The following is a 6,770-nucleotide window of genomic DNA, read 5'->3' as shown; positions in this document are numbered from 1 at the left end:
CACAGCTGTTTTTATTTATCTCAGCTGTATACACACCCATTTGTTCTAATTATTAGTTTCTGATGTAGCTGAAGATACATATCTCGAATGCCTATCAAGACTAAATTCAATTAAGGAAATCGTACTTTTCACCTTCACCCTCTTTGGTCCTGCTTGGCTCCTGGAAATTTCCACAACGTAAAACTTTGATCCTCATTTCATCTCCTCCCACAAGAAGCGATTTCCAAAGTTGTCCTAGGTTACTGATCTATTCCAATCTAATAGTTACTGACATTTTTTCCCTGCATATTTAACACACTACAAGCAATTACCATGTGGCAATTATGAATTTAAAAATTTTAAAAAACACAATGATTGGTTGAGCTCCTGCTACTACTGATAAAACATTGTTAGACCTTTGAGGTATAAAAAAGTGAATTCAACCTGCCCTCTGCTTTCTAAAAATTGCCTTTTTGCTCTTAAAAATGCATATACAGCTTTATTTCTTATAAAAATAATTTCAAGTTTCCTCTATGCCCATAAAATATTTTCAGTTATTTTTGATTTCAGGAAGTATGAAAAATTGTTTATACGCAAAAGAATTGCGGTGTGACTCATTCGAACTCTGTCTCAGCAACAGACAGCTTTGGATTGTACACCTCACTTTGTTTTGCTTCTTTCTGTTTGATGTTCCACCTGTGGTCCATTCACTGTATTTGATGTGTTGCAGAACAATGGAATAATGGCTTTCCCACCAGTAATGTAAGAAGAAACATGGAGGAGCTAAATAAGGGTCTAGAAAATTTGAGATAGAGGAAAAGAGATATAATTAATGAGGAGAGGGATCAAGAAGATTAGCAGGATTTTTAAAAGGGAATTTCATTTGCAAGGTACACAGAACACAACACACAAAAGTGTAAGAAAAAGAAAGTTTTCTTTAACATTTATATAAAGATTCCTTTTGGAAAATATAACAAATTTGGTTGCAGAGTGGTCTGGGGTTGATTTACTTTTAAATTGGAAAAACACAGTTTTTTGTGTTTTTTTTTTTTTTTTAATTTGAAATAAGAGCTGATATGCAATATTGTAGGGGAGTTGGTTGACCTTTTAGTCAGAATAGTGGCTTTTGCAATCATGGTGACAACATTAACTGTGGCTCCTCTTGAGGAGGAGTTCATTCATCTTCATAAGTTCATTAATGCTGGGGGAAAATATGCATAGCAACTAATCTACCAATATTTGAGAGAATTAGGCAAACTCTCAAGAATGTAGGAAAGAAACTATAAGGTCAACAAGCTTATAAAATGTAAAAATCATGAAAAGACAGGTAATAAATAATAGACATTGATTTTTTCTGTCCAGTAAAGACCATGAAAAGATAAGTATTGTAATTTTAACATAAGAGTGCTCTAGAATACTGGGTTTGCTTTTTAATCGATTAACATGATTTTAAAAAATGACGATTTAAAACAATATTTTCTCCATTACTTTGAGTTATCACTTTAAACATAGGTAATATCAAGATATGTTTCCGAATTGTATATTTAATCAGGACCACTAAAGAGCACCAGTGAAATGGAAGTGTTAGCAGCAATGTTCTGTTGTAGGAAGATAATCAGATTGGTTATGTCTGCTTTATAGTAATGTGATTGTTGACTGATTTGCCTTTTCCTAACTTAAGTCTGTTTGGTCTTTTCTTCTACCTGTTCTAAGGGACCCTGTTCAAAGGGACATTTTATTTTCCTTTGTAAAACAGTATTTGCCTGACGTTTACTCTCTAATAATATTAAACTCTAGTCTTAATACGTTGACTTACCTAAGGAAATCGGCCTTGTGATGGACCCCTGGAGGTGAGATACATTCTGAATGAGGATCTGTTGAGAGTTCGAGCATTTGTTCAGCTGCTAAGTCACTGCCACCACCTCATTAGCCAAACATAACATGTGTTCATTCCTTCATCAGTAAATTTTGGTTGGGACACATGACAGGTGATAATAGAGGTTATTAGCTGCAATGCTTATTAAAATATTTGAAGATATACTTTAACGCATTTTAATAATTATTGAGAGTATCCCTTAATAACAGTAACTCTTCTAAATGAAAGCTTTTAAAATTGCCTGTAAGTCAAAACAAAGCATTGCTATTCAACTTTATATAAAAGCTGTCCAGTGATTTCAAATATGTACTAACATTTAATTTCAATTCAAAAGAAGTATTTTTAAGTCTTTATAAACTCTGATTAAATCACTTTATTGAGTTCTATCCCTTTAAAAATGAATAAGGGAATGAATTTGTTTCTATTCTATTAGCCTTTACTTTTCCTTTCCCCCAATTAACCCCAAGCGAAAATGTATTGACTTTGACCTGAGAAGAGATGCATCAATTTTGTTACTTATTTTGCCTCTACTCCCATTTCCCATACATATACGGGATATGTATATCAGCACAAATTAGCAGGCCCACCACTTTCTTACTCTTGGAGCCAGTCTAATCTTCTAACTTGTGAAATAAACCACCATGCAGCACTGATGATCTTTCACATTAGAGCTTAGAGTTGATCATAATGTCTTTAGTATCCCCTTTAGGTTGACATTATTTATTAAAAAGGTAGTTTTCAGTCTGATTTATGGGTCATTATTGATAGTAAGTCTACTTGATACATTGCACAGACCTTTCTTCTGCCAAAATGAAGTGTTTACAAAAATGTATTTGACCAAATACTTTATGGTAAATATCGCAGTCTGAAAGGGAACTATCTTCTTTGAAAGGATTAAAGCCTCCAGATAGTTACAAATAAGATTTTTTTAAAAGTAGACACATGTTAAATCATGGAACAGCAAAGGGGATACTTTATGGAAATGAACTCACAAGATAATAATTTGAATTTGACAAGGTGATAATTAAAGTCCCCAGATAGATTTCTTCCACATCTGTATGCCTTTCAGTAAAGTTGGTTAGCATATTAACTACTGCTGGAGAATACAGAAAATATTCATGGGATGTAAAACTGCAAATTATTATTCATTTCAATTTGTATAATAAGTGTAACAAAATGCAGTGCATACAGTATTACACAAGAGGTACCAAACTCCTTTATAGACATTTTTTAGAGCACAGGCAGGATCCTTATATGACAATTTTTGTCTTCAAATATTCAAGACATTTAAGTATGAATTACCACTTTTTGCAGTTTAAAAATAATTTTGTATATCTTTAGTGCTTTCTAGGGCTAACAAATTCTTACTTCGAATGACTAGAATCATTTTTAAATATTATGTACTAGGATATATGGATATGAACATATATATATTTATACACACATGTATGTACACAGCCAAATAAATAATTAGTGTAATGTATATATATTCATATTGTTATATTTTCCTCCAGAGAAAAATTGAGGTTTGGTGACCAGAGAAGAAAGCACCATGGGTGATTTTTAAAAATGCACATATATATATATATCCACTACATTTCTAATTTCAAATAATGATCCTACATACTAAGTCTCTTCTTTGTAATTGAGTTTGATTGTAGATTCATTTTAATTTAGACATTTATATGAGAAAGCATGTTTAATACGATTATAAGAAACTGTATGAAATTTTGGGAAAGAACTGTTAAGTGTGCCCACACACTGTGGGCACTAAATGTCACACTTGAGCATGTCCCTGGCCCTAGCTGATCTATAACAAGAATATTTTCTGTCATATGGAATTTAAAGATAAGAAATGAATCACCATGCAGAGAGATGTGCTATCACATCCCATCTATGGAAAAAACAAATGAAAAAAAAAAAACATGAAGAGTTTCTGAAGTACAGCATCACCTACATTTATCATATTTTCATACAAATAAAACAAAGATTATTCTCCTGGTTTTGAATAAAATTGTCACTTTTAAAATTTGCCATGGGATATCACAATGGACAATGCAGGGGCCCTTCAGCCCACAGTCAACGGGTGATCAACTGTGAAAACTGATACTCTCTCTTAGGAATATTAGCTAGAGTAGGAGAGAAAAAAACAACATGATTACAAAAAGGAGGATTATTTGAGACCAACTTTAATGTGAAATTGTGGAGAAATGGGGAAAAAGATACAGAAAACATCTTGACAAGTCCACTTAAACTATTAGGTTGGTGTAAAAGTTATTGCACCAACTAATTACTTTTGCACCAACTAATTACTTTTGCACCAACCTAATTAAAAACTTGAAAAGAGAGAGAGAGAGAACACAACCATAAAAGCAAGAGTGTGGAGCAAGAAGTGAAAATGACCAAAGAACACATTTGTCGAACATGGATATTTTGACAAACAAGGGAGATAGTAATTTAAAGTACAGTGCCACAGTTTGGAGAAGACCGCTCTTGCACACAAGTGAAAGCTCTCATCGGTCCTGTCTGATGCAAGTTGCATGTCCATCGCTGTGCAAGCGTCAGATCGCACACAGCTGGGCTGGCACTGCCTCTGTAAGGAGAGGAATGTACCACATTCTCTGCAGGAGACTGGAAAAGTCTGGATTCTGTTATCTAGGAATACACTTTACTTATCCCCTTGAAAATTAACAGGAGAACAACCTCTTCACTTCTGTGTTTTCAAATTTCTGTTTTATGCCTTTTTGTTGTTTTATGCAGTTTTATTTTTTCACGAGGTCAGGCACAACTAACTGTTGATATTCACCAGATTACCTTGTTATTGGCTTGGCTCCACTGAGCAGCCCCTTCCACGGAGGTTTCCCAAGAAACCACGCATTTCTTCAACTGGGACTCAGCCGTGTACCTATTTCTCTCATCAGCCATTAGAGTGTCCCACTAATATAGTCAAAGAACATCTGGCCTCTTATACAAGTGAACATTAGTTTTGAAGAAGATGTCTTTGGAGACAGTAGAACAAAATGGATTTTTTCCCTACGCAGGAGCTCTTGGATTTTCCTCACTGCCCATTCTCACTTTTTCTTGCTTACTCAGAACATGATTTTCCCTCAATTCAACTGTACCTTTCTCTGACTTTGACCTGTGCCGCCTTTGTGAAATAAATGATATGTGATTTCTTTTACTGTTTCTCCTTCTGAGTGTCATGTGCAGAATCCTTCAGAGACCATCCGTGCCTCCTACAGAGTCTCCGCCTTTTCTACCCGGCTAGCTTCCTCCAGAGCTGAGTCTTAGGTAGATCTGAACCACACATGCAGGAGGTTTTAAGAACAAGTCTTATGTCACTTCCTGTGCTTTGGGTCCAAAAACTATGATTTTCTTATTTCTCTGTAAGTGTGTCAGATTCTGGCAAAACTAGCTTGGAGTTTACTGAGTTAACTGATACTGAATGACATCAGGACTCACTCTTCTCATTTTTTTTTTTTTTTTCTATGAGTAGGAAAAAATATAACTGCGTGAGCAATGTACTTTTCTTCTTAACACAATTTAATCTTTGCTAAAAATCATTTTAATAATAATCACATTTGTACAAAGTGTTTCACTTGTATGTTACTTTTAATTCTTAGACCTTGATTTTTAAAAATCTTAATCATTGCTGTTTTCACCCCTGACTTTGTCCCCAGTGTCTATATGCATAAACACAAATCTTTCTACTCCTAACTATTTAGCAAAATGTAAATAAAATGTCTTTAATTTATTACAATTTTGTGTATTTGTTAAATTTCCTGGCCTGGGTTGAGCATCTTTTAGTATATATTTCATTGTGTTTTACCGAAAATTGGACTTCAGACTCAGTGTGTTACTGTCAAACTCTGCCGTCATGACTATCTCAGGTAGTTGAGGTATCACTGAGAGTGTAAAGAGCGATAAACCCTTGGTTAATGCAAATTGGCATATCCGACAAACTCAAGCTGCCAAGATCATAACCAGGGACTTGCAAACATGTTTTTATGACATAAACTCATCTTAAGGTTTTACTTGAAGTACCATCCATCTCATCTTTCACCAGCCTCTCCTAATCTTTGCAGAATTGTCCATTCTAATGCAGTCTTTCTTCATTCTTTCGCCCATGGCTCCATTAAATGTTTCTGTGCAGGTAGCCTGTCCATTGGAGTAACTGGACTAAGGATGGACTAATTTCTTAAGAAATCCAGAAAAGCAACAAAAATCTTTCCAGTTACCAGTGGAAAATTTCTGCAGTTATCATACATGTATCATTAGGTTCTCACCTACCATTCCTAGATTCTATCTGTCTAATTACCTCTGAGGTTTCTTAGATTAGGCAAACACTTTTGCAGCTCTAGTATTTGCATTGGAGAGCCTTGGCTGAGACTAGATCTCCCGATATTTGGATATATTGAGGGCTGGAAGTAAACAAAGACTGCCACTTCACACCTGTGGAAATACTACCTTTTTCCATAGAGGCAGCTTGAATACATGATTGGGAATTCACTGTGACTTTGGTTCAGAGGGAAAAAAACAAAATGGGTTATTTGATTATACAGAACGGGAAGGAAGGAAGGAAGGAAGGGAAAGGTCCTTTTTTTTTCCTCCAGGAACATGGCAGTTTGAGAAAATTGGGACTAAAACATGTCTTATAATTTGTTAAATATTATGAAATATTCTCCTTATTGTTAGTAGAATTCTATCTTGGCAGACTGTTTCTTTTAGGAAACCATTTACCCTTCTCCCCTTCTCTGGGCACTACACATCTCTTTCTGGTAAGAAATCTGTCAAAGGCACTTCACCAGGATTCTGGCTCTTGTAAAATGCAATCAAACTGCAGGCAGTGGGGAAATGACCATTACTGAAACTCCTTTGGAGAGTGCCTAGCTTATGAAGTTTATGAGCAGTCCTA

Source organism: Papio anubis, chromosome 15, assembly GCF_008728515.1.
Source record: "Papio anubis isolate 15944 chromosome 15, Panubis1.0, whole genome shotgun sequence".
NCBI lineage: Eukaryota > Metazoa > Chordata > Mammalia > Primates > Cercopithecidae > Papio > Papio anubis.
This window is presented reverse-complemented; position numbering follows the sequence as displayed.